General features: G+C 45.0%; 1 protein-coding gene across 2 annotated transcripts in view; it reads left to right on the top strand.

The window, feature by feature from the left end:
- Positions 1-626: 626 nt before the first annotated feature.
- MAPK4 (mitogen-activated protein kinase 4) overlaps positions 627-27,866 on the top strand; it is a 143,780-nt gene continuing 116,540 nt past the window's right edge. The window contains exon 1 of one of the 2 annotated variants that reach the window (XM_032422914.1): positions 627-903. The gene's annotated coding sequence lies outside the window, so the exon portion shown is untranslated. Of the gene's footprint in view, positions 904-1,252; positions 1,330-27,866 lie in introns of those variants that run through there. The other variant, XM_032422913.1, reaches the window with a different exon arrangement.

The following is a 27,866-nucleotide window of genomic DNA, read 5'->3' as shown; positions in this document are numbered from 1 at the left end:
TTGCCCACGTTAAAATTAGCACAGTTACATGAATCACACAGTTCAACAGTTTCAAAGTTTCAACAGTTATTATACACCTGGAATTGCCCTCGGCCCTGGAGGGAGGGGGGTGAAGCAGAAATAACCATAGGATACAGCGGACCCTATGAAGTGTCAAAGTAAGATTCTTGCTCAGAATGCTTTGGGAGTTGGGAGAAGGAGGGCTCATGGGCAGCTAAAGCTGCTAGTGACCTCATTATGCACTATTTAGGTTATCATATTTTTCTCTGCCTAGAAAAGTGGCTCCTCAGCCATTCCACTGGGGCGAATGCATTAAGTGACCCACCTAATCGGTGTGGACCACTTTGGATTTGCCGGAAGGCGCCATCTAAACACCAGTTATTACCAGTGTTATGTATGGGTCTGGTGGCTTCTCCTTTCCTTCTCCCTGGCTTCCGAAGTCTGGTTCCCTTCTGTTACTTTCATCCCGGCCCTGCAAGTGAGCACAGGTCCACAGCCCAGGTGGCCCGCTCTGAACCCAGGGCAGGCTCTGCACCGGGCACGTGCACCCCGCGCCCCTTCCACTCTCCGCCGGGTTCCTTCTCCCGCCCATCCGGGTCTCCCTCTGCCCGGCGACGGCGGGCGACCGCACGGCACTAAACCGGCCACCCGGTCGCCGCCCGCTGCAGCGGCGCGGAGCTGACCGGGCTGGGAGGGCCGGTTTCGGCCGGGGCTCGGGAGGACCTCGCTTCCCGCCGCCCCCTCCCGCCCGGGCAGAGCCCGACGGGTCCCCTCCCCGGGGCAAAAGTGAGGACGGGCTTCTAAGGTGATGGAGGACTCCTGAGAACGTGCGCCCAGGCAGGAAGGCCAGGCTACCCCGGGATGGCGGCTGCACACAGAAAACGCGGGCGCCGGGCCGCTCAGGTGAGGTTGCCTCCGCGAGGGCTGCGTGGGAGAAGGGCGGTCTGCCCCGCGCGCGCCCGGCCGGGCGGCTGGGGAGGCGGGAGCCGGGCGCGCGGGGGACGCGGCCGCCTCTGGCGGCCCAGGCCGGGCTCCCCAGCGCCTGCCGCCGCAGCAGGTGGGGGCCCGGCGGCCCGGGGGCGGGGCCCGGCTCGGGGCGGAGCCGCGGCGGCGGCGAGCGCGGGGCGGTGCGGGCGGGGGCCAGAGCCGAGCCGGAGCCGGAGCCGGAGCCGGAGCCGCAGCCGGAGCGGGAGCCGGGCTGTCCGGGCGCCCGCGGGAGCTCGCAGCGCGCCGGGGCTGGGACCGGCCTGGCCGAGCGCGCCGGCGCCGCGACCGCAGACAAAGGCGCCGCTCGCGCCCGGGCCGCCGCGCTCTCGGGCTCTGCCTTGGGTAAGTGGCTCCCCCTCCGCTTTCTTTCTTCTGCTGCTGCCTGCCCCTCTCGGAGTTCAGCGGGCTCCGGAGAAGCCGGGCGAAAGGAAGAAATGCTACTTCCCGGCTCTCTCTGCACCCCCACCCCACCTTAAGAAAAAACAACCCAAACGGAAAACCAAGCAAATACCAAACTAGCGAGTTTCCGAGCGGGGGGTGTCTCCCGTGAGACCGACGCGGCCGCCCCCTAGGACCCCTTCCTCGGCCAACCGCGCGCGGGGGCTGCCGCTGGATCTGTGGTTCGGATGGGAAGGTTGCCGCTGGGCATCCCCGCGGGGGTGTGTAGAGGAGGAGGCTTTAGGGACCCGGCGCCGTTGAGGGGACCCCACCCCCGCGGGCAGTTCTGCGCGTTTGGGGGCGCCGAGGGCGGTTCGCACTGCGAGTTCAAATTCGGATCTTGGTTGTGGGGTCTGCCCCAGTCCCCTAGCATCTTTCCCTCCAGCCTCCTTCGCGCTTCGTTCAGGGGTTAATATAGCGCCCCCCCACACACACCCCTACCCGACCGAGGCGCCCATTCTGCCCTCCCGCGGCCCCAGGGCGGGGGCTCGGGGCGCCCGAGAGGGCGGGGAGGGAGGGAGCCCCGCTGCTTTCCCCGGCTCTGCAATCCGGAGCCTGAATCTGCTGGAGAGGGCGGGCGGCTGCCGGCAGCCGATCGGGTTTGACCACGGAGCCGGGTCCCGGGCTGGCTTCAGCCTCTTCCCGGGGTGCTCTCCATCGGAAAAGCAATCGGAAGCCTCGGGGCGTTTGCTTTTGTTCTGCCCGCAACTCTCCGGAATCCGAGGAGAAGCCAGAGTGGGCGGATGCCCCCGGGAGGGGGCCGATGCGGGAGCTCCAGGTGCAGCCCCGAAGTGAGAGTTGGAGGCGGCGGCCGTTTCCCGCGCCTGGGTGGGGAATGGGTCCCGATCGCTAATCAATGCTGGGGAGCGGGCGGGGAGTCCGCGGCTCCGGAAAAAGCGCGCTGTGCGCCGCGGCCGCGCACTGTCACGCGCCTCTCCCGCTCTCTCGAAAGCGCTACCTTGAGACGCGCATTTCCATTCATGGATCTCTGCCTGGGATTTGACTGATGTCACCTCTGCCCGGGTTCTCTGAGCAGGCGTCTACTACTATTCGATTTAGTAGCCATTTACAGGGGGCCTGCTATGTTTGAGGCAGAAGTAAGTCCTACGATCATGTTAATTTAAAAGATAATTATTGAGCATCTACTACGTGTAAAGTAGATGTGTTATAAACTTTTCAATTTAGCAGATATTTATTGAGCGTTTCCTGTATTCAAGATAGTTGTGCTGTGACCTTATTTTGATAGATATTTACTGAGCACCTTCTGCATACCAAGGTTTTTTGTTATCATGTGTGTGTGCGTGTGTTTCTGAAGGATTGCCCAGCCTACTTTTGGGGGGCGTGTGGAAACAAGGGAGAGCGAATGTGTCTTTGGGCCCTTGAGTCCTCAGTTCCTTTAGTAACTTGCATTTTAACCTTTCCGGACTGCTTGTCATGTGGTGTAGGAAGAGCTGGTGTTCTACACTGTAGCTGGAGGGGTCAGAGGGCAGCAAGGCAGAATAATGAAAAGGCCTGCTCTGGAACCTCTTTCCAATTCACTTTCCTTACACTGGAAAAAAAAAAAAGAAGAAGAAGGAGGCAGTTCCTTTGTGCAAAGCACCATGCTAATTACTGCCATGAATTAAAGGTTAATAGGGCAAGGCCCTGACACTCAAAGGGATAAGAGAATCTGTGGTGTGGACAGAAAGACAGACAAAAGGACAATCAACTAAACCAGGAAGGGGGTGGGGGGAGGCAGGAAGATAGGGCCTGAATGGACCTTCCAGCCCCTAGTTTCATACTGGTGACAGCAGGTGGGGTGAGCCTGTCTTTAAAATCCCATCATTTGCGGGGCTAGGGACTCAGAGGAAGAATCAAATGGTCCTTCCTGCTAAGAGATTTGATGACTTACTGCTCTGATCCTTTTGGGATCCTGAGACACACTGGAATGTCCAGATTGGTGAGCAACCTGCGGGTCATTAGTCTTTTAGCAAATATTTGAGCACTTATGTTTAATATAGGCTGTTATCAGAGAAATATAACCTAAGATGTATTCTGTCCTAAAGGACCTAACAGAGTTCTTGAGATCAACACGTAAAATGACTGCGCAGCAGACTTGAAAAGCCAGGAGCATATTCCTCTTAGAATTTGGCAAAGAAAATCCTGCAGTCATGGAATTGTGGCTTCCCTCTTCTTAGTGAGAACCTTCTATATGTGTAGTGTGTTTATCTTTTTACCTTGGCCTCCAGTAATTCCTGGTAACTGTTTTATGTACCAGCTTCTTGGTACAGTGATCTTTTTCTTCTCAAATTATCTCCAGTTTCCCTCTTAAATTCTTTTTAAACAACATTGTCTTATTTTTTGTTATGAACTTGAAAGCTCCCCTCAAATCCTTTCTGGAATTAGGCCCATTATAAAAGATACATAGGACATAGGGTAAACATTAGGTGAATGGCCTGGAGGCCCTATACTTAAGAGCAGAGGAAGAACCCACAGAGGCTGAAATCAGGAATGTACAGAGAGAACATAAACTGGCCTCCCGAGATGGAATAGGACTCACATGGGAAGAGAAGACTTCAAACCAAGGCTTCCTCCCAAATTGAGAGAAATGGTGTAAGCAAAGGTGTGAAGGAAAACAAACCAGGAATTGGGTAGGTCTTGCTCTAGAATAGTTTCCATTCATTCAAAGAATTGCTGCCTGAGCATTTTACTGTGTCCCATCACTTTGCTAGGTGTTGGGGGTTGGGAGGGGCACCTGGCACAGTTTGAGGTTCACTGTGATCCAAGGGCTGGTGAAGACCTTTGTCTGCTGTTCGCTGCAGGGACCACACTGCATCTCTGCCATTCTTTCAAGCATTCCTGGAGTTTTTTCACCTGAGCTGAACTTGATTGTAATCTTCTTCAAGGCTAAGAATGTGACTTCTTCTTTTCTCTCTGCATCCCTGCCTCCCAGCAGGCTCAGGCATGGTCTGGAGATGACATTTCCCTCCGAACGCTGTATTGCCCATTTCTTCACCCTTTCCCTCCCTCCTCAGGGCCTGTCCTCTCTTCCTCTGCATGCACCACTTTGAGCTCCTCAGAGCCTTTCACTGTATGAAAACTCAGGGGAAAAACAATCTGTCATCAGTCACTTTCTCTTGAATATGAATGTAGGTCACTGTTCATTTTTCCAGGGGTCTTTGTACTTTATGTACTTTATTTATTTAAAAAAAATTTTTTTTTAAGATTTTATTTATTTGCGAGAGAGACAATGAGAGACAGAGAGCATGAGAGGGAGGAGGGTCAGAGGGAGAAGCAGACTCCCTGCTGAGCAGGGACCCTGATGTGGGACTCGATCCCGGGACTCCAGGATCATGACCTGAGCCGAAGGCAGTTGCTTAACCAACTGAGCCACCCAGGCGCCCAGGGGTCTTTGTACTTTAAACCTCATCATGGAATGAAAGGTTTTGTCCACCACGAGAGGATTTCAAGCACAGACAAGTGGGTGTTGGAGGTAATTGGGGAGGCAAAGTGCCCTTCCTGGTGCTCCGGAAATTATGCTACCACCTCCTCACGTAGCCACTCTTGGCAAGGGTCCTTGCAGTCCTTTGTGATCCATGAAAGTCCCGAGCCTTCCATGCTTTTTACCTTAGTCTGGTGACTGAAGTCAGATAGCAGCTCTGCCTGAGCTGTCAACCTGACCTTCACTTGCTCTGGTGTTTAAAGGTTAATCGTTTTCCAAACAGAATCCTTGCTTCTTTACCCGTCTACACATGCTCATTATTCTAAGGAGGGGATTCTCAGCCTGAGTGCTACTGATGTTGTGGGCTGAATAATACTTTGTCATGGGGGACTGTCCTTTGTGTTGTAGAGTGTTTATCACTATCCCTGGCCTCTACCCAAGTCCATGCCAGTAGCATGCTCTCCCACCCCAAGTTGTGACAATCAAAAATTTCTCCCATTTGTTGCCAGATGTCCCCTGGGGAACAAAATCACCCCTGATTGAGAACCACTCTTTTAACGGGTATTGGTGGATATGTACCATTCTATAGAACTTCCCACTTTTCTGGGAGAGGCCTTATTTTAACATCACTTGGTTCTTTTCAATAATGGTGACTTAGTACATGTGAAATTAGCTTTGTGGAACTTTCCATATGAATAATTTCATAAATCAGTAAAACATCCTTTGTCATCCCGCATAGTCTAATCTGCTCATGATGTTAAGTCAATCTTTTGAGGCAAAAAATAAATAAATAAATAAAAATTAAAAAAAAAAATCTCAAATTCTTCCCCTAGCATGTGGCTGATTAACATACCGGACGTGGGGGCAGCAGAACCACCATTGGTAACCACCATTGCCCACAGGGTCATCCTAGCTGCTGCTTGGGTGGTGGCTCGTGGGCAGCAGTGGGGAGGGAAGTGGGGAGAGGATCTAGTTCTGGTGGGACAGGATGCTTATGTAATTTGAGGCGTCCTCTTTTAGAAAAAGAGAAAATGACCAGATGAAAATGTTGCTAGGGCATTGGAAGGATCCTGCAAGAGGGGTTTCAGTTTCATTAGCTTCAAGTAAAGCTGCCTCTGGGAAAGAGTTGAGGAGTGACAGGACAGCTGTGGCTGCAGGAATAAGAAAGTAAAGACTTTCTTCTACCCATGACTGGCAAGAGCTAAGAGAAGCTTCTCGAAGACTTTACTTAACATAGACAGCATGGATCAAACTAGAATTGTTAAATGCAGGGCGGCCTGTACTTTTGTTACCATATGTCCTCAGAAAGAAACTTTCAGAGCTTCAGCAACTCCAGGTCAGCATCAGCATCAGCAGCATGTCTGTAGGATGGAACTTGGGGCGAAGTTAGTTCAAGTTTAGCAGGAGGCTATGTGAGTTCCCCTAGTGGATAGAAGTACCTTAACGCACATTGTAAGCGAGGTTGGCCCAGTGCCCAAGTTATTGATTCAGAAAGTGAACGAAACTCTTTTTTGGCATATTATAATGGTATGTGAAAAGTTGACAGTAAGATTTCATTGATTCAAACTTCTGTTTTGGAATACCCAAGACTGGAATGAGAATTTTCCTTGCATTGCAACAGGCTAGATAGGAAATGCCTTTGGGGGGCAGGGGTAGGCAAATAATTGAAGTTTTTGAAAACTTAAGATAATAAAACAAACAAAAAATCTCTATATTTCAGACTTTTCATTCATTCACAGTCTTTTTCCTTAATCTAAGTCAACCTACCTTCAATGAGGAAGAGAAAGTGCTATGATTATTGCTTTAGAATTTAAATGTGCCTGACTGTATGTGAAATTGAACTATCAATATGTCAGTTGTCTAGATTTAACAAAAATAAAGAGACTCTCTACAAGATTTATTATAGGAGGGATTTTTTTTTTTTTTTAAATAGCTAGTTCTCCATTTGTGTTTAAACGATTTTATTTTTATAGAGTTTTTCAAGAGTCAAGATCTGTTTGGAGATTTTGGGTCAAATCTACACGCAAGCACAGAGATTAAACCTGCCAGGGATTTTGGGGATCAGTGAGCAGCTCTCCTTGGCCCGTTTTATAAATGGGGAAACTGAGGCTGAGAGAAGTTAGGTGGCTTGCCAGGGTTACACAGAGGTTAGTGCCAGTGCTGGGCTAGGGGTCAGGAGTTTGTCCCATCCATCCCCTTTGGCATTCATTGTCTCTGGAATATTGTTCTGACTTCCTGGTTGCTAGAGCGTGTTAGTGGAGGGAGGTCCAGGCAGGAGAAGAGTTTCTAGGTCATCTAATCCTGTAGAACTAATCATTAATTCACACTGATTACACTTATGCCAAAGGTGTGTGTGCATATGAGTAGTATTGAAAAGAATCAGGAAAAACCTGAAACAGTTGGATTGGTGTAATGAGATTATTTTACAAAACTTCTTAAGTATAGAATGGTGACTATAGTTAATAACACTGGATTGTATATTTGAAAGTTGTTAAGGGAGTAGATCTTACAAAAGAAAAGAAATTGTAACTGTGTGGTGGTGGATGTTAACTAGACTTATTGTGGTGATCATTTCACAATATATACAAATATTGAATCATTACATTGTACACCTGAAACTAATGTTATATGTCAATTATATCTCAATAAAATTTTTTAAATAAAAAAACTTCCTTTAATGCTCTTTAATACTGTCTTTACAGTAAATAATTAGAATGAAAACATTTATTTCCCTATTAGAAAAGTACTAATGTGCATTATGGGAAGTAGCAAAAAAAAAAATTAAAAATCCCAGCGTGATCCTTTGACCCAATCATATTTTGCTATGTTTTAGTGGTTTTTTTTCTCAGCTCAATTTTTAAACACAATTGAGATCATAATGTACATAAAATTGTAATTCATATCTTTTTTCAGTTAATATTATGACAATTTCTATGTTTTTACAGACTCTTTGTAAACATAACTTTTTTTTTTTTTAAGATTTTATTTATTTATTCATGAGAGAGAGAGAGGCAAAGGCAGAGGGAGAAGCAGGCTCCCCGCAGAGCAGGGAGCCCGATGCGGGACTCGATCCCAGGACTCTGGGATCATGACCTGAGCTGAAGGCAGACGCTTAACCGACTGAGCCACCCAGGCGTCCCTGTAAGCATAACTTTTAATGGCTACACAATTGAGTACTCTGGAAGCCTGTTAATTTATCACAATATTTTGTTGTTAGTGAACATTGTTTGCTCACAGTTTCTCACTGCTGTATCATTGCAGTGAACAACTTTGTGTTCATACTTTTTCTGTAATTTGAATTGTTTTCTTGGTGTACATTTCTAGGTAGTGAAATTACTCAACCAGGAGTGGAAATGTACCATGTTAACCAATTGTGTTCCAAAAATGGAAATGATTTTACCACATCATTGATGGCACAGGGTATTTTATTTTATTTTTAAAGATTTATTTATTTGAGAGGGAGTGAGAGAGTGCAAGCACAGGAGGGAGGGGCAGAGAGAGTCCCAAGCAGACTTTGCACTCAGTGTAGCACCCCACTTGGGGCTCGATCCTGAGATCATGACCCAGCTGAAACCAAGAGTCAGATGCTTAACTGACTGTGCCTCCCAGGTGTCTCTAGGGTATTTTATTTCTAAAAAATTATTAATTTGGTGGAAAATATGCCACTATTGCTTTCATTTACATTTTGGTTACCAATATGGCTAAACATTTCTCTATAGGATTGTTACCTCCTCGTATCCTTTGTTAATCTATTTTTCTATTTGGGGTTAGTGGTTTAAAAAATTGATCTGCACGTATAAAATCCATTTTTTTTAAAAAAGGAAAGACAATAAACTTCTGCTTTCCTGGAAATTCTATGAAGAATTCTGTCCAACCCTAATGTTCCACAGTTCCAGCACATCAAGTGCTGTGTTTTAGGCTAAACTCTTTTTTTTTTTGTTTTTTTTTGTTTTTTTTTTTAAGATTTTATTTATTTATTTGACACAGAGAGAGAGAGCGAGAGAGGGAACACAAGCAGGGGGAGTGGCAGAGGGAGAAGCAGGCTTCCCGCGGAGCAGGGAGCCTGATGCGGGGCTCGATCCCAGGACCCTGGGATCATGACCTGAGCTGAAGGCAGACGCTTAACGACTGAGCCACCCAGGCGCCCCTAGGCTAAACTCTTTTTGTTCATAGTGGTGGAGCTGCTTATTTGGCTCCTGAAACAAGGTTAGGTGGACAGGGAGCTTGATCCCCTTGGTATCGACCAGCATACAGTGAGCACTTTCTTAGTACTTCTCAGGTGTTAGTTCTCAATCCTTCCAACAGCTTGTGAAGTGGGAACTATTTTACTATACCCATTCATATATGAAGAGAGTAGTTGTCTATTCTTTTAAAAGAGTTCTGACCACCAATTCCAATGGAAGGGGCCCTTCTCCCCACACATTCAAGGAAATCTTGGACACCAGCTGACTATCCTACAATTCAACTCAGTTCTGGTGAGCATCAGATTCCACAGGTTAAGGTCTCAGTCTCGCAAGACTACCCTCCACCTCAGAAGCCAGTTGCAAGCCCAGCTTGTCATCTCTGCTTCTGACTGACTGGCTTGTAAAGCAGAGGTTCCCACTACCCATTCCTTGGGTTCAATTAATTTGCTAAAGTGGTTTAGAACTCAGGAGACCTGTTGACTCATTAGATTACTGGTTTATTACAAAGGATATTAAGGAGTATGAATCAATAGCCAGATGAAGAGATACATAGGGTGAGGTCCCAAACAAAGGAGTTTCTGTCCACATGGAGTTTGGGGCCAGGCACAGTGGTATGCGGAAGCATTCAGGTTCCCCAAACAGGAGCTCTCTGAACCCCATCCTTTTGGATTTTTATGGAGTTTGTATCACATAGGCATGATTGATTAAATCATTGGCCGTTAGTAACAGATTCAACCTGTGGTTCCTCTCCCCTCCTCGCAAGTCAGGGAGTAGGATTGAAAGTTCCATCGCTCTATTCATGGTTAGTTCCCCTGGCGACCAGGCCCTATCCTTAGGTACTTTCCAAGAGTCACATGATTAACATAAACCCAGTTATGGTAAGGAGTGGGACTTTTTATGAATAACAAGATACCCATTTCACCTTTTTGGCTCTGAAGTGATTTCAGGAACTGAGGACAGAGACTAAATATTATGACAAAAGATGTTTCCATTGCTCTTCTTGCTCAGGAAATCTCCTAGGTTTGGGGGGCTGTGAGCCAGGAACTATGGACATGGACAAAGACCAAATATATGTGAGAAATAGATTTTGGTCATCTGAATGGCCAAATACATATTTCTTATAAATCCCAACATTGCAACTTTTAAGCCAGGGTTATACTATCTCTGGATCTTCACTAAGGTGACCTGCCTCCGTGGTGTAGTTGGTCTTTGAAGGAGCAGAGCTTAGGGTTATTAGCAACTTCCTCTGAATTCTCTTGCCTATTTCTGGGAGAACTTTGTGTTGTAAGGTCATTTTACTATCTTAAATTCCCTTACTGTATCTTCTTTATCTCTTACCCTCTTTTCCACATTTTCCATCCTTTTTATATCTCCCAGCAACATTCTGATAGTGCTTCTGACCTGTCTTCTAAATCACACTGTGTCTCTTCAGCTGTATCTAATCTGCAGATAAATCCATCTATTGTAGTTACTGAGTTTCAATTCTAAAATTTCTAGTTCTTTTTCAAATCTTTGTTACTTTTATGTAGTTCCTATTTCCTTGTTTTGAAATGTTTAAGCCCAATTTGTATCTCCATGAGCATAGTAAGTATAGTTGTTTTACATTCTGTGTTGTAATTTTTCCATCTGGAATACTTATGCATCTGTTTCTTCTGTCTGTTGTTTGTTCTGATTGTCAGGCTGGTTCATATTTATGTTATATCTCCCTATGTGCCTGATTATCTTTGAATGTGTGCTAGATATTGTTTTGAAAAAATATTTGCATAAATATCATCTCATCAATTTTAAGATGAACTTTTTTCTCCCCACACTTTAATCTCTGAAATTCAGATGTGGTTTACAGTTGACGGAGTCTTACATTTATAATTAGTACCCAAAATAGTAGCTATCTAACATTTTTTCTTTTTCTTTTTCACTGGTACCTAAAAGAGTAGTGCAATCATATAATTGGTGATATTTAAGATTGATGAAATGCAATAATTTGAGGCTTTGAGTGATGCTGATAAAAATGACAGGAATTTTAGAGAGGATTTTAAATAGCTTATTCAGGCTTTTTGGGGTACCAGCAATCCTGGATCAGTTTCCTGAATCAGTTTGGGGACTTGAGATTTTTTAGGCCACCCACATGTCAGGAAGTCAGACCGGTTTATTTTTTGTTTTCTCTTACTCCTAGGGTCCCAACCGTATATGTGAAGTGGTTTACCAGGCCTTAACCCTAGGGATGCCCTGGCCCCCTGACTATGAGGCTGCCAAAAGTGCTGCTCGGCCTTCTAACTTCCTCTTTTGGATTCACAGACCATCTGACTGGGTAAAAGTAGCCCCAATACCCAGGCCCACATCCCTGGACCTCCTTCTCCCAGATCTTACATCCAAAGTCCCTCCCCATCATGTTAGCTCTTGTGTGCTTTTAGGAAGAATTAAAAAAAATATTTCATCTAGGTTTCTTTGTTGTGTTCATTGGGAAGTTTGGTTCAAATTACCCAGTTCCCCACTGCTGGAGGAGGCAGAAGTGAGTCTGATCTATCTTAGGGACTGACAGGAGAGGAGCACAAAGCACCTGCTGCCCTTTGCCCATGACCAGAGAACTTTCTCCACCACTCCCAATATGTCATCCTGGTCACAGCTGGAAAGCCGAGGTCGGGATGAATCCGTTCCTGCAAACCGCATCCTAGCTAAATGTAGGTATATTTCCCTACACAGAAGAGACTAATCCCTTAGGCTTTTCCTAATAAGGCGGGTGACTGGCAGAGAGAGTGGTGGCAGGAGTGACATCTGGAGTCCCATCAGTCATCCATCTCCATCTGGTTTCTTCCTTCTCATCCATACAAGCCTGTAGAAAGACGCAAATTTAGGACCAAGGCACATGATGAGGGAAGAAGATTCTTTCTCTTCCAGCAACTGGAAGGGAAGAAGGAAAATGAGTAGATTGTATTTCAGCTAGGTAAGATTTCTTCCATTCGACCTGGTCCCCAGCATTTCTAGATGGAAAGCAGAATATTTCCCCCATGGCCAAGTCTAGTCCTTGTAGAGACTGAACTATTTGTGTCAAGGCTCAGGAGTCAGGGTGGCCTTTCCAGGGGACTCTTGTGGAATCTAATGTTTCCAAAGAAGCTTATGTAATCCTTCCTGGCTTTTAGAAGTCACATGCTTATCCATGTGTTCTCAGGATCACTAGCCAAATGTATTTTCCCCCTACTTTGCTCCAACTCTCAAAGATGTTTTTCCCCAACCTCCTGAAGCCAGAGAATTTTACAATGAAAAAAAACCACATTTTCTGAGTTTGAAAAGGTTGGGCATAGAGGCACAGAATGGTGGGAAGCCCCTCTCCGCCACCTTCTTCCATTTACCTTATCAGAGCCTCCATTGCCAAAAAATGAGGGAGGATCAGTTTTTATTTTGGGGTACCTTTCTCCCTGGGAACCTCAGAGCTGTCCTCTCAGAAGATTGCTATAAGCCCAGGAAACCACAGTCTGCTGTCACGGCTCAGGTGTGTAGCTGTTAAGTAAAGCAAGGAAGGTGTGGCCAGTAGGGATCTGCCTCTCTGGAAAGGGCTTGTTTTGTAAAGGGAGCATATCCCCACCAACATTTTGGAGACCACCATATACCATGGAGCTTTTTTTGGTATTCCATGATGATTTATCCAGCTTATTTTTATTTTAATCTTACAACATTTCACACATAGGAAAGATTATATATAACTTAGTCCACTCTCAGCTAGAAATAGAAATCCTCCAGTTGGGCTTTAATAACTGTCCTTAAAGGAGTGAAGCTGTCATTCTACTCCCAGGTAGTTCTGGATTGTGACTGAGGCCTTTGGAAGAAAGGATAAATGACTTAATTAATTTTGAAGAAGGAAATTTTGTATTCTCCCAGAAAGTGAACCCTTCCATGATTATTTTTAGAGGCAGAATTACTAGAAGGCCCCACCAGCTATAAGAATTTATGAACCATGATGTCTGAAATCTCTTCAGCCTGAAATGAAGTAAATTAATTCCTGCAGCATGATTCACTTTAGGGACAAGTCTACGTTTCTTTTATTTATCAGCGACGTGGGCTCGTAAAAGTTTTTTCTAGAGAGGTATAGTTATTTTGAGATCCATCAAGGCCAGTTCTATATTTCTGTGGTCAAATTTCCCATTAATTGGAATTTGAGTTTTTTTCCAGCCGTTTTGAGACCATTTTGTCTGCTAATAAGAGATAATATGCTACAATTTCAGTAACATGTGTGAGAACCACAGGGAGTTCAGACAAAGTTAGCCGAGCAAAGCTCTGTACTTGTCACAGAGACCAGGATGTTGCCTTCTCTATGTGGTGGCAATGGCACTTTTTACCAAATATTCAGAAATTTTTAGAGGACTCAGAACAATAAAGCGTTATAGCACTTCCAACAGGAAAAAAAGGGACAAAGAGGTTCAGAAATCTGAAATGATTTTATTTGTTAAGAGGAGAGTTGGGAAGATAATTGCAGTAAACCACTTTAGAAGAGGAGGTGAGAAATATATAACAATAGAGTAACTATACTGGACTGCTTTGAGATTTCCAGATTAGAGGAGAGAAAAGGAAAAATGTCTTGACCAATATTACAGAGTTTTAATCCCCATCGTGTAGGACACCGAAGAGGGCTTGAACGACCCATCATGGTCGTTTGGTTTGTGTGGCATCAAAATGACAGAGAGAAATTTAGGATGTACACAGTAAGGAGAAAGACCATTATTTAACAGTATGAGTGAGAGTATGTCTGGTAAAGAGTCCTGGGCATGTCATGGCCTAAATAACTATTCATTTTGGGGGGTGGGGGAATGGGTTAGCCTGGTGATGGGTATTAAAGAGGGTGAGGGCACGTACTGAATGGAGCACTGGGTGTTAACACGCAAACAATGAATCATGGATCACTACATCAAAAACTAATGATGTAATGTATGGTGATTAACATAACATAATAAAATTTAAAAAAATAACTTCATTTTTTCTATACCTTTTTTTTTTTAAGATTTTATTTATTTAGTTGACAGAGAGAGACAGCGAGAGAGGGAACACAAGCAGGGGGAGTGGGAGAGGAAGAAGCAGGCTTCCCGCTGAGCAGGGAGCCCAATGCGGGGCTCGATCCCAGGACGCTGGGATCATGACCTGAGCAGAAGGCAGGTGCTTAACGACTGAGCCACCCAGGCGCCCCCATTTTTTCTATACTCTACCATAGTCTTGAGCCGAATGGAGATTAAAGACAAATAAAAAGACTTAGGTCCTTATTAATTTTGTTGGATGAAGGATGACAGGGAGTACGTGTCCAATGTGAAAATGCTTTTAGTTTATTAAACTACTTTAGTTAAAAGCTTAAAGTCTTGTTTTTAAATTTTTGTGTATGCCTTCATTCTTCAAAAGTTATTCAGTGAATTTGTTAATCCTGAAGCCTCGCCCCCCCCCCCCTTTTTTTTGTGAGCCGTCTTTGAAACTGAACCTGAAATGCATTTATGGAACAAGAGGAGGTAAAAAAATCCCTTGACTTCTCTATTCAATTTATTCAGAAGCAGATCCACAGAACCAAAGGTTTATCGGTCCTTTAACGGCTGACTTTTCTGTTATTTAACCAACAAACAATGCAGTGTTTTGCTCTACACCCCTGAATCCAGGAATTGGCTTCCATAACATATTAAATAACCTTGTCCTGTTCCTCCCTTTCCTATTGGTAAGAAATAATAATAGCATTATTATTTAATTATCACCACTAAAAGCAATGTCAGATTTCAGTAATCTAAAACTATATTGCCTTAAACTGAGATTATTTGAAATAAGATCTTTCCTCTCCAGTAATAGATACCTAGAGAAGAAGGTGTCTGGCTGTAGATAGAGGGGGCAGAACAGGACTGTGTACATGTGCAGTTATGATTATGAGCTACTCGCAAGCTTTTTTCTGGAAGGACACAGAAGCCATTGTTAGTAGTGGTAAAGTAAAAGCAACTGGGGATTGTGGGGGTGAGGGAAAGGATTTTTTATTTTTATCTTGTACCTTTTTTATACTATTTAAAAAATAAGCACATATTTTTATTTAATAAGTAAATAAAGGGAAAATTAAGAAGGTAAGAGAAAGGAAAGAAGCCACTGTAGGAGGTCCCATCAGCTCTGAATTTTATCTCCAGATGCCTTTCTCAGTGGAAATTCTGGTTTTTACAAATCACTAGATCAAAATTGATAGGGACACATGCTCAAGTTAGATCCTCCCCAGCTTTGTTTAATGTGGGTGTCGTCTTTGAGCCTCCCAGTGGCCTGTCCAGTGCATTGCGTCCATATTATATGCTTCCCACTTGACAGATGGGAAGCCTTGGGCTTGGGGAAGGTGGGTGGCTTGTCTTAGGCCATGTTGTCAGGACCTGGGAAGTTCAGAACTAGAAGCCACGTTCATTGTTCCTTTAACCCTAAGTTTACTGGAAACTTTAATAGAAAGAACTTTACTATTGCTTCTGGACATTCTTTCCTAAATTCTCCAAGCTGCCTCCTCTCTGTTTTCATGCCATAACATCTGTTTCCTTCTCTGAAATCATGGTTAGATGTGTAATTGTTTTCCTCATTAATATTATCAGCATAGGCCATCTCTCTGCTTTCTGTAGGCTTATGGCATCTAGGTTTATTACACATTATGGTGTGTTTATTAGTTACTTAATCTTTGTTTTATGGAATTGGTTACTCAAGGTACTTTCTCCCAAATAATTATCCATTTTTAGGAAAACAAAGTAATAAGCTTAGCCATTTCCCACCAGGCTAATGTCATTGTCCACAAGCAAATGAGAACCACATGATGTTTGAACTAGAAGAAAACCATCCTTGCGAGGACTTATTCTCTTGTTTTATAAATGAAGAACCTGAAGATCAAATAACTTCTTCTGGATTACACAGGGAATTTGAGGTGACGTAGGACCCAGGGCCCACTTCTCTTAACTTCCAGCCCAGCCCTCCTCCTGATGCAACAGTAATTACAGAGAATAATTCTCTTGGTCATCAGGCATGTAGATGAATGGTCAATGCTGGCAAAAAAAAAATAGGTCACACTAAATTAAAACAGCAACTGTGCAGAGGTAATCTGAAAAAGAAGAGGAGGTGTTGAGCTTATTTTTCCAAGTTTTAATGAGTGATTTTGCAGGCTTACCTCTTTTAAAACACACTTGCTATATAAACATCAGCATTTCCACAAAAGGATTTACAATAGGAATCCTTTAGATGATAAGTATCCCAACCATATTCATTTGCTGTAGGGTAAAAAAATCACCCTCACTTGTTGGGCAAATCAAGGCACACAGCATCAAAGTTGTGAAACGAGGAGTTTTTTTTAAACATTTTATTATTTTATTTTTTATTTATTTGACAGAGAGAACATGAGTGGGGGGAGGGGCAGAGGGAGAGGGAGAAGCAGGCTCCCTGCTGAGTAGGGACACCCCACCAAAGTGCGAGGACTATGGGAGCCCTGAGGATAGGATTCACTAGTGAGAATGCCATTTTTATGAATCATGGACCTTTTGTACAGTCCTAGAAGGCACCAGCTCCTGTAGGCAGGGCTGTAAAGGAGGTCGTGATAATGGATGTCTCTAAAAATTCCATTCACATGTGTGTGTTACACATACATGCCCAGGCTCCAGCCCTAAAAACTGATTTATGTGGTTTGGGGTGGGATCCAGACATCAATATTTAAAACCATGGTTCCCCAAATTGGCTGCACATTGGAATCACCTGGGGAATCTTTAAAATCCTGATGCCTGGGTCTGACTCCAGAGATTCCGGTTTAGTTGGTCTGGTCTCTGGACTAGACATCAGAATTTTTTCAGAGCTCCTCGTATGATTCTCATATGCAGCCAAGGTTGCAATCCATGGGTGAATGAAACCTGGCTAACCCTGTGCATAGCAGGTGTTCGATAAAAATAAAGTAGGAAATGAAAGCTAGATGGAAGGGTTTATAAGAGAAGTGAGTGCTAAAAAGCCCATTTCTGGTTCTTTGGACATTTCCATAGGCTTGGATGTGTTACGCAGTGACTTGCGGTGGAGTGGGCAGCAAAACCTGATACATTCAGCTCACCACCGTAGCCTTTGTTGTGGCTACCAGTGGACCTTTCAGCCCAAACCGACAGCCAGGGGCTTCCTAATTGCTCTGCTCCATTTTATCTACCTGTCATAGGAGTGGCCGATCTGCCTGTCATACTCCTGATGTGTCTCACACTGTCCTTTGGAGAAAAACAACCAGCAACTGGCTTCTGTAGGAGCTAGGTGCTCCAGCCCTGGGTTTAGCCTGAGATGAACTCTGTCCAGTGCAGCAAGCCTCGGCGTGAGCCCGCCCACTGCTCAGGGTTAGTGAGAGCTCTCTGAAGCACAGAGCACATGAGTTGCCTGGTTTCCTTGGTTCCCTAGGTGATTCTTATTTAGTCCAAGGGGTACAGGGAGGGGAAGTATTTCCGCATCTGGCCCCAGTGAATGCAGCTGCTTTCAGCCGTGGAGAGGCTCCACCATCCTGGAGAAGGGGAACTTGCCAGGCAGAGAGTTCACCGTAGCTGCTTACGGAGCAGAATCTGAACTGCTCTTAAATGGTCTTGGAAGGCTCCCCGGGCACTGGCTTGCGCACTTGAGTGTGCATCGGAATCCCTTAGAGAAGTGTTAAACTACAGGTTGCTGGGACGACACCCAGATTCTCTGATTTCAGTAGCACTGGGGTGGGGCCCCAGAATTGGCATGTCTAACACCTTCTGGGGTGGTGCTGATTGCTGGCCTGGGGACTGCCCTTCGAAGGAAGGACGCACATGGCACCTGTGTTGTTTAGGGAAAGGACATTGGTTGGCTGCAAATGTACCTAATGGTCACAAGATCAGGAGTTCAAATGGCCTCCCCGCCTGGGGCTTCCGTGGATCATGCAGGGCAGCGTGGCTCAGCGGTGGCTTCCGGGAGCAGGTGTGCCTGGGGTGGAACCTTGGAGGATGAGTAGGGGTTTGCCAGGTGAGGAGCATGGGGCAGTGTTCCAGGAACAGTGCGGGCAAAGGTGAAAGAGAACATGAGTGAGGCTGGTGTGGGGAGCACACGTGGTTTAGGGTGATTGATGGGGAGAGAGCTTAGTCTGGATAAGCAGGCAGAGGCCAGATCTCAGTGTTGGACCTCCCCGTGGAGGAGTCTGGGCTGATCTGAAAGCAAGGCAGTTCACTGGGGGGTTTCACGCAGGAGAGTAACATGATCAGATTTGCCCACAAGTTGGGAAATGGCCTGGCGGGTCCGTGCGTCTGCAGGAGACATAGGAGGCTGTCGCGGGAGTTCCCCTGGGAAGTGATGAGACCACAGGGGCGTGACCTTTATGTCATCTTGTCTTTGCATCACCCTCTGCCTCTGCTCAGTATTTGCAGCTTTTCAGAGCCGTTTCCAATGGGTGCCTTCACTGGCTCTTTGAACATGTCCTGTGTATGCTCGTATGTGGAACCAGGCAATCATTCTTTGTTCCCCTGACTCAGATTGTTTCTCAAGGAAAAGTAAGTTAAAATAAATGTCAAGGGCAACCTTGAAGCAGGAGAGCCATGAAGGGCCTGTGTGGAAGGGAGTGGAGCAGTCCCACCTACTTAGCCTGAATGAGGTCCGCTGTGGGTTGTATATCTTTTGGGGAGCTCTGGGTTTTTCTTTCTTGGTTCTACCTGGGAGTCACGCATCCCTCTCCTGCTCCTACTTTGAGAACAGATTACAAACCTGAGTCAGAGGCCAGCCCCCCAACCTCCCAGCCTTTCAGTTTGGAGGCTTACCCAGGCCAGTCTCCTAAATTCATAGTACCCTCAAAATGGCGCCAGTGCTGGGCATTATGGAGGCACAGGGATTCTGAGACAGGTCAGACCCCCTCCTTGCCCACCGCAGTGGTGATTGAATTGTGCCTGCAGAATGAAGTTGTGTATGCAGAAGAGGGCCGCACGGAGCTAATTGTTCAGTAGGGACAAGTGCAATAAAAAGGTGTTGGTGGGAGCGAGTTCTCATCTGTCCTGGCCGAATCAACACTGATGGATTTCACTTGTGGTACTTCTCACTTCATCTGGTAATGAAAATTTGATTTGTGGTTTCCTCTCGTAGGGCTGTTCATCACACTGTAATTGATACATCTCCAGCAAGTGGCTCTTGAGGAAATTGATTCCGCTAGGTCTCATCATGACCCAGAGAGACTAACGGAGATTTTTGTAAGCTCTGTCTCCCTTGTTGTGCCCCTTCCTCTGAGGCTGTGGGGGTCTCACCATTGGCTGAGTTAGAGGCTCCCCCAGAAGCCTTGAGTGGGCTGCTGTTGGGGAAGGCAGGGGTCTAGGTTGATGACCGGCGTCAGTGAGCAGTCTGTGCTCTGCGGTAATGACATCAAGATTTATAGGTCACCCGTTTCAAGGTGGCTTTTGCTGCTTCAGACCAACACGGTAGCTATGAGAACAGATTGCAGGATGGGGAGCTGGCAGCCTGCTTCAGATCGGAAGGGCGGGTGAGAGCAGAAAGGAGGGGGCATGACCCACTGTCCATGTTTGCCCTCGTTGCTGGTCAGGGGAAGAGAAATGCTGTCCAGAGAGACACTATCTGAATGCCTCATTGAGTGCTGTCCCAAACATTTTGCTAATGACATGGCCAACTGGAACTCTTTTGCTACAGAGTTGCTAAAAACGTTTGGCCAAATGTCCAAGGGGACTTTCTTCAAACTTTGGCTGGCTAGTGCAAAGCTGCTTTTATCCTGATCCCATCTGCTGTTTGTCCCTGAATGAAGGTTGCCATACATTGGGTACCATCTTGGAAGTCTGTTCTAAGGTCATGAGGGGGGCTCTGCCTTCTCTTTCTCTTTTTCATGATGTTTACTGTGAAAATGTCAATCTGAAAAAATAAAGTTATGAAATGTCAGCTGGTAGAAAAATTGCATCGTACTTTTAAAGCTCATTTAACATACTCTACCTCATTTGGTTACTACAAGAAGTCTATAGGGTAAATAGGAGAGGTGATATTTTTTTAAAGATTTCTTTCTTTCTTTTTTTATTTTTATTTTTATTTTTATTTTTTTTTAAAGATTTTATTTATTTATTTGAGAGAGAGAGAATGAGAGACAGAGAGCATGAGAGGGAGGAGGGTCAGAGGGAGAAGCAGACTCCCTGCCGAGCAGGGAGCCCGATGCGGGACTCGATCCCGGGACTCCAGGATCATGACCTGAGCCGAAGGCAGTCGCTTAACCAACTGAGCCACCCAGGCGCCCTCTTTCTTTTTTTAAAAAATTTATTTATTTGACAGAGAGAGAGAGAGAGAGAGAGAGAGAGCACAAGCAGGGGGAGCAGCAGAGGGAGAGGGAGAAGCAGGCTCCCCGCTGAGCAGGGAGCCGATGTGGGGCTTGATCTCAGATGATCCCGGGATCATGACCCGAGCGGAAGGCAGACGCTCAACAGACTGAACCACCTAGGCACCCCTTTTTTAAAGATTTATTTACTTATTTGAGAGAGAGAGAGAATGCAAGGGGTAAAGGCAGAGGGAGAAGGAGAGAGAAACTCAAGCAGACTCCACGCTGAGCATGGAGTCCGATGCGGGGTTTGCTCTCACGACCATGAGATGATGACCTGAGCCAAAACCAAGAGTCGGATGCTTAACCCCTTAACCGACTGTGCCACCCAGGTGCCCCAGGAGCGGTGTTATTATCTCCATGTCATAGATGGGAAACAGACCGCAGAGAGTGAATACCTTGCCCAAAGTTTGGAGTAATTCACAGGGTCATGAGTGAGAGCTGGAGCTCAGGCTACTCAAGTCTCTACCACCAGAGCCTTCCAGCATCCCATTAGGTGTAGCCCTTGCATGAAGGCATGGTAGAAAACTTCCAAAGAGTGTTTATCATGCCAAGTGGGAAGTAGGAGCACATGAAAGACTATTTAACTTCTCAGGACTGCTGCTGAATAAAAGATTTTAGCTATTTGCTACATAGAAGGGTTTGGAATTCTCTGTCTAGATAGCTGATGATGTCATTTATGTCAATATTTCTGAGTGCTCTTTTTGTGGTAGAATGAAGACACATTGCTGTTTCATTTATTTACTGCTGTATAACCAACCACCCCCAAAATTGGCGTCTTAACACAACAATGACTTATTATTTCTTACAATTGTGTAATTTGAGCAGTGCTTGGCTGGGTGATTCTTCTGCTCCATGTGGTATCAAATGGGACGACTCGTTTGGCTGCTCTCAGCTGCTGACCGTGTTGGGCTGGTCCAGAAGGTCTGAGAAGGCTTCACTCGCATGTCTCGTGCTTCCATACTCCTCCTTGTGATCTCTTTCTGGGTCTGGCTTGGGCTTCCTCACAGCACGGTGGTTTCAGGGTAGCCAGGCTTCTACATAGAAGGAGGAAGCAGAAGTTGCCAGTTCTCTTAGGATCCAGGCTCAAAAGTCCTAGAATAAACATCATTTCCACCACCTTCTGTTGGTCAAAGTAAGTCATAAGGCCAGTCCAGACTCACAGGGAGAAAGAGACTCCACCTCTTGGTGGGTGGGTGGCATGCACATACAATGTTGGGAGAAGTGGTTGGTAGCCTGATTAGGAGTCTGTCAACCACAGTAACATTCATGTGTCCACTTGCTAAGAGAAACAAACATTTTTACTACTATGTACCATCACTAGATACAAAGAAGACTATCTGTTAAATACACCAAGTGTACATGAAGTGTTTAGGAACAGCAAGTTCAGCCCAACATGAACATATGGTTGTGGAGCAGCCCTAGAACATGGGTCCTCTGGCTGGTTGCCCGTCCAGGCCCCCACTGGGCTCCTCTCTGGGACTACCCATAGTCTCAGGAATCATGGCCTTGGTCCTAAAAATTACTTGATGCATCTAACCCAAACTTAATTCAGACAGACATTTATGGATACAGGCAAAATTTGGAGAAATGACCATAAAGGTAGCCTATTAGATGGTAGAAAAATATGAATTCTAAATGTCATGATAATGGTGCATCCAGAGCCTTTTGGAACCAAATTACCATTCAAATCCAAATAACATGGTTAGTGCACTTCTCCAACCGCTCGTAGCTGGGAAATGATCCTCTCTTTTTGTTTCAGTCCATTCATCCGACCCCATTCTTCCTGCGCAAGCTTTTCTTGGCTCCTAATTGCATTGAGAACATGGGGTATAGGACCTCAAATTGCAATTAACAGAGAATTCAAACTGGTGCTTCTATTGTTCTGTGTGGTTGTCCTCTCACCTGCAAATTTGCATTGGCAATTTATTTGTAGAACTTTTTGTTCTTTTCAGAGAGGTTTCATATGGATTATTGCATATCATTTTCATGGCAACTCCATTAAGATAACACTGAGTAAGATTACTCCCTTGTAGAAAGAAGGAGATTTGAAGTCCCAGAATGGCAAAGCAGTGGCAAAGCCAGACCTATGCCCTCCATTTCAGTGTTTTTCCTTCTCTTCCACACTTTCAGCCTATAATATGCTTGTCCTAATGTCCAGGGCGGGATGACCAGCTATGATGAGGAAGGAGCAATTTTGGGACTAGAGCATCTGTTAGGAGCTTAATCATGGTGTTGGTCATGAAGTTAAGACACAAGATGGGTGTTTTTAACTTGAATTTCAATTAGTGGCAGAAAACTTGCTATTTGCAGCTAGTGGAGGGACCACCAGGAAACACATTTTTACCCAACCCTGGTAGGACCTTTCTCTCTGGACGGGGATTTGAGCTCATCCACTCATGGCCCAGAGCAGCACGTAGGAGAGGGCTAAAGGCAGCTCTCACATCCGTTGCTGAAGTACTTCCGTGAAGCCCACTTGGGTCAAAGCTAATCAGGAAGTGGGAGAGTTCCGGGCTCCATCAGCAGTCCTGTGGACCCAGCCCAGAACACCTTGCACAAGTTAATGAAGAACTTGCTCAGTAGCAACTAATGGGCTTTTCTGCTGTGCTAAAATTAGAGCTGAAAAGTAAACAGAGCGTTGGAATGGAATAATAATGTCATACCATACGGGAAAATTCTAGTGTGGATTAGTGATTTTCTTGTCCTTGGAGTTCTTCAGAGCTCTGCTCTGAGCTGTGCAGGAATGGGAGACAATGCATCTGGTATGGCGGGTTCAGTACACTGTGTCGTCCTCGCATAATTAATGTGTCTCCTTTACTCTCATAAGTGTTCAGGTTTGGACGGTAAGTTTGGTCCCCCAGAGCATGGAGCTCAGCAAATCATGGGCACTCAGGATGGGTCAGTTCCCTTCCTTGACAAGCCAGTAACTTCTGTGTGGGAGTAACCATAAAAACTGTGTCTTTTATGCTTTTAATGAACCTATTCTTCTTGACACTAGAGGTCAAAATCAGGGCTCTTAGCTTGATTAAGTTTTTCTTTTTAAAAGTGATCATGCTGAAACAGGTGAAGGGGACTAAGAGGACACGTATCATGGCGAGCGCTGAGTAATGTATGGAATTGTTGAAATCATAGTTTTGTACACCTGAAACTAATATAACACTGTATGTTAACTGTACTGGAATTAAAAAAAAATAAAAGTGATAATGCTTATTCAGACTCTTATTGGTACCATAATTGGCCTGACCTTTGCTGGCTTTGGATTCGGTTGAACCATAGGGAAATGAGTTTCTAGTTCTTCATGGATGAATCTGTAAAACCGTCCTAATAATATTGTCCACTGTATTTATAATGTAGTAGATTATTTCTCATTAGGGCTTGACCTCACAGCAACCCTATTCAGTGGGAGAGTCTGGGGAACAAGAGATACAAAGAAGATCCCACTACTAATTAATAATACCACAAAAACTGGAACCTTTGGATTTTATGTCCTTCCTTTAATCCTGCCTGTTGTGGATGCTCCTGTATCTGGCCCCAGTCATGTTGACTTAAGACATTTCTTTTGGCACCCAGTAAAATTTAGGATCCAGTGAAGTTGATGAAGATGCATCATGCTGACCTAGGTGACAGTGCAGAATTTGGTTACTGCAGCACATGCACTGTCGCTGGTTTATCCATCTAGTGTGGCCAAGGGCAGCCTCATTAAACAAGCCTTATATTTGTTTCGGGCATTTATGGTTTACAAAACATTTTATCTGCAGTATCTGTTTGATGCATCCAAAGAGGAAGCATAAGGAGCAGGTAAATGTTAGAGGTCTTGCTCTCACCATTCTTCCCTAACAGAGGAGGAAGGAGGCTCAGAGAGATGAAGTGAGTTGCTCTAGGTGACACATCTGGTAAATGGCAGCACATGGTTTGGAGCGCAAATATTTCTGATATCTGACCCTCATTCCTGATTTCCAGGAGCTTCTCCAGTGTGTCATCAAACTTGGGAGAGATGGTCTGATTCTAAGGCCACAGGGCTCATAATGAGCACCTCATAAAATGCTGAGATTGATTCTCCTCTGTGAAGAGGGACCAGTGTGGTCTCTGCCTGCCAGAGTCGTGAGTAATGCAACAGCCTCTTCCAGGGAAGGGATGGTTGTAATCTGCCCAAATGGCCTGGGAAATTAATTAAGCAACTCATTTTTTTTTTTAAACATAGATGAATTTTTTTTCTTTTTTTTTTTTTTTAAGATTTTATTTATTTATTTGACAGAGAGATAGACAGAAGAGCACAAGCAGAGGGAGTGGCAGAGGGAGAGGGAGAAGCAGGCTCTGCACTGAGCAGGGAACCCGATGCGGGACTCGATCCCAGGACCCTGAGATCATGACCTGAGCCGAAGGCAGACGCTTAACCATCTGAGCCACCCAGGCGCCCAAGCAGCTCATTTTTAAGTGGGGCCAGTAGACAGAAGGCAATGAAAGAAGGGGAAAGGACTCAGGAATGAGAGTGTTTTTAAGGCTTGCAACCCCCTGCCTGTCAGGAGTAAGAAATGGGGCTGGGAAAACGCTAGAGGTCCACAAGAGTTGAAGATGAAGAAAGGCCCAGGAAAGGGTTCAAGGACATGCCAGATGACTCCCATAGGGAAACTGCTTGGTTCCTTATTTGGAGCAGGGAGTACTTGAGGGGCAATAAGTTTTCAACAGATAGAAATCCCTGAAGACTGGGGCTGGAGAAGAAACAGTCCCCCACATGGAACTGAGGACAAAAACACCCAGTCTCTCTGAGTCAGAAGAATGCCATTCCCCCTCACCGTGGACTTTGATAGATCTCAACAAGTGAGCCAAAGACGCAGGCCCTCAGACCAGCAGAAGCTACCAACTCATGTTGTATGCAAATTAATTCTAACTCCTCCTGTTGGGTGTCCATCTCCTCTTCCTTTCTGTTTTGTTTTCTATCACCTATGTGTGACTGAGTGCACAGTGTGGTTTAGACTTCCTTACATCACTTAGAGGCGCTTGTTTCAGGCAAGTTGGGCACTTACTGATTGAATAACGAGAGAATGTATTGACTGATGGAGGCAAGAGGGTGGTCATGCCTATTGTCTTCATAACTTTTTTTTTTATTAGAGAGAGAGAGAGATGAGAGCATGAGCAGGGGGAAGGGCAGAGGGAGAAGCAGACTCCCTCTAAGCAGGGAACCTGACGTGGGGCTCGATTCCAGGACCCTGGGATCATGACCTGAGCCAAAGGCTGTCTCTTAACCAACTAAGCCACCCAGGCGCCCCTCTTCATAACTTTTGAAGGAATTGACTTAGAGTCACTGGATCTTATAACTGAAAAAAAAGGAACCCCAGAGACTATGTAGTCCAACTTTTCATGTAGTGCAAGCATCTTTTCTGTAGCTACCAGAATAGATGGCAATTCAGACATTTTTGGAACACTTTGAGAAAGTTAGAATGTCCTGGCTGGTCCTCCCATCCATGTCTCAGTTTTTGACTCATTGACCCTTACTTGGCACCTGCTGTGTACCCGATGCTGGCGTGAGTCCTTAATGATTACTAGGCCATTGATCCAACACAATTTTTTTTTTAAAGATTTTTTATTTACTTGAGAGAGAGAGAGCATGAGCAGGGGGAAGGGTAGAGAGAGAAGCAGACTCTGCTGAGCAGGGAGCCCGGACTCGATCCCAAGACCCTGGGATCACAACCTGAGCCGAAGGCAGATGCTTAACTGACTGAGCCACCCAGGCACTCGATCCAAGACAATTTTTATCCCTATTTTACAGATGAAGAAACTGAGAGACAGAGAAGTTAAGTGACATGCCCAAGGCCACATGGCCTGTAAGTGACAGAGATGGGATTGGAACCCAGGCAGCCTGTCCTCCTAGTCTGTGTACCTAACCACCAGCTTTGCTGCCTCTCTAAGACATTTCTGGTCATTAAGTTTTTTTGAACCAAAGTTGGCCCCTTGCAGTTTCTACCCCAGGGCCTTCACATGATGATTCATTAAATTATTTTCAGACAAACCATCATGTCTTCTCATTATCTTTTCTTCTCCAGGCTGGCAATCTTTAGTTCTTCCAGCAATTTCTCATGTGGCATGATTTCTGTGCTCCAGGTGCTTTCTCTGGTTGCATGCCAATTTTGGACAGCCTGGTAAAGAGCACCCGAGATTTAAGGTCGGACCCACCTGCACTGGGATCTCAGCCTCCTTACTTATTAGCCATATATACTTGAGCAGATCCTTTATTGGTCTTTCTGAGCAGAGGGTCCTCCATTTGTGAAATGGGACTAATTCTAAACTCCCTGATTCATTGTTGGAAGTATACAGCTACAATTACAACTATATTCATTCCCCCCAAATTGATCTGTAGATCCACACAATCCCAGTCAAAACTTTAGCAGGCTCATTCGAAGAAATTGACAAGCTAATTCAAAATGTATGTGAAAATGCAAAGGATCTAAAATGGCAAAATGATATTTAAAAAGAAAAAGTTAGAGGGCTTATCCTGATGTCAAGACTTACTATAAAGCTACAGTAACAAAGATAGTATGATACCAGCATAAAGAAAGACAAATAGATCAATGAAACAGAATAGAGTCTGCAAATAGACCCACACATCTATAATTAATTGATTTTTGACAATGATGTGAAGTCGGTTCAGCAAGAAGGGCTTTTTAACAGGTGGTGCTGGAAAAAAAAATCCACCTGTTAATAAGATGAACCTTGACCCTGACTCCACTGAAAATATAAAAACTAATGAGTTAGATCATAGAATTAATGTGGAAGCTAAACAGAAAACTTGAAGAAGAAAACATAGGAGGGGCGCCTGGATGGCTCAGTCGGTTGAGTATTTGACTCCTGATTTTGGCTCAGGTCATGATCTCAGGGTGGTGAGATTGAGCCCTGCCTCCAGCTCAGCACTGAGTGTGGAGCCTGCTTAGAATTCTCTCTCTCCCTCTCCCTCTGCCCCTACCCCCCTCCTCTCTCTTCTCTTTCTCTCTCTTGAAAAAAATAAAGAAAGAAAACAGGAAAATATCTTTGTGATTGTGGATTAGTCAGAGATTGGGACACTAAAAACACTAATCACAAGAGAAAAACAGAATATATTGGACTTTATCAAAATGAGATATTTCTTTTCACGAAGAGATGTTATTAAGAATGTGAATAGGGGATCTATAGGCTGGGAGGAAATACTTGCAACACATATAAATAAGTAAGGCTTAATATGTAATAGTTAATGAATTCCTACAAGTCAATGATAAAAGACCAACAACCCAATGGAAAACATGGGCAAAAGACTTGAACAGATATTTGACAAAAGAAGATATACACATGGCCAGTAAGGAGGTTACATCATTTGTTGTAAGGGAAATGCAAATTAAAACCACAATGAGATACTGTTCATCACTGCAAGAATAGCTAAAATCAGAAAGACTGGCAATATCAGATGTTGGCAAGAATATGGAACGTGTAGGATGTTTGAACAATGCTGGTGGGAGTGTAAGATGATAGAACTATCTTGGAGAACTGGTTTGGCAGTTCTCATAAAGTTAGACCT

The sequence above is a fragment of the Phoca vitulina genome, unplaced genomic scaffold (assembly GCF_004348235.1).
Source record: "Phoca vitulina isolate PV1807 unplaced genomic scaffold, GSC_HSeal_1.0 scaffold27, whole genome shotgun sequence".
Classification (NCBI taxonomy): domain Eukaryota; kingdom Metazoa; phylum Chordata; class Mammalia; order Carnivora; family Phocidae; genus Phoca; species Phoca vitulina.
This window is presented reverse-complemented; position numbering and strand designations above follow the sequence as displayed.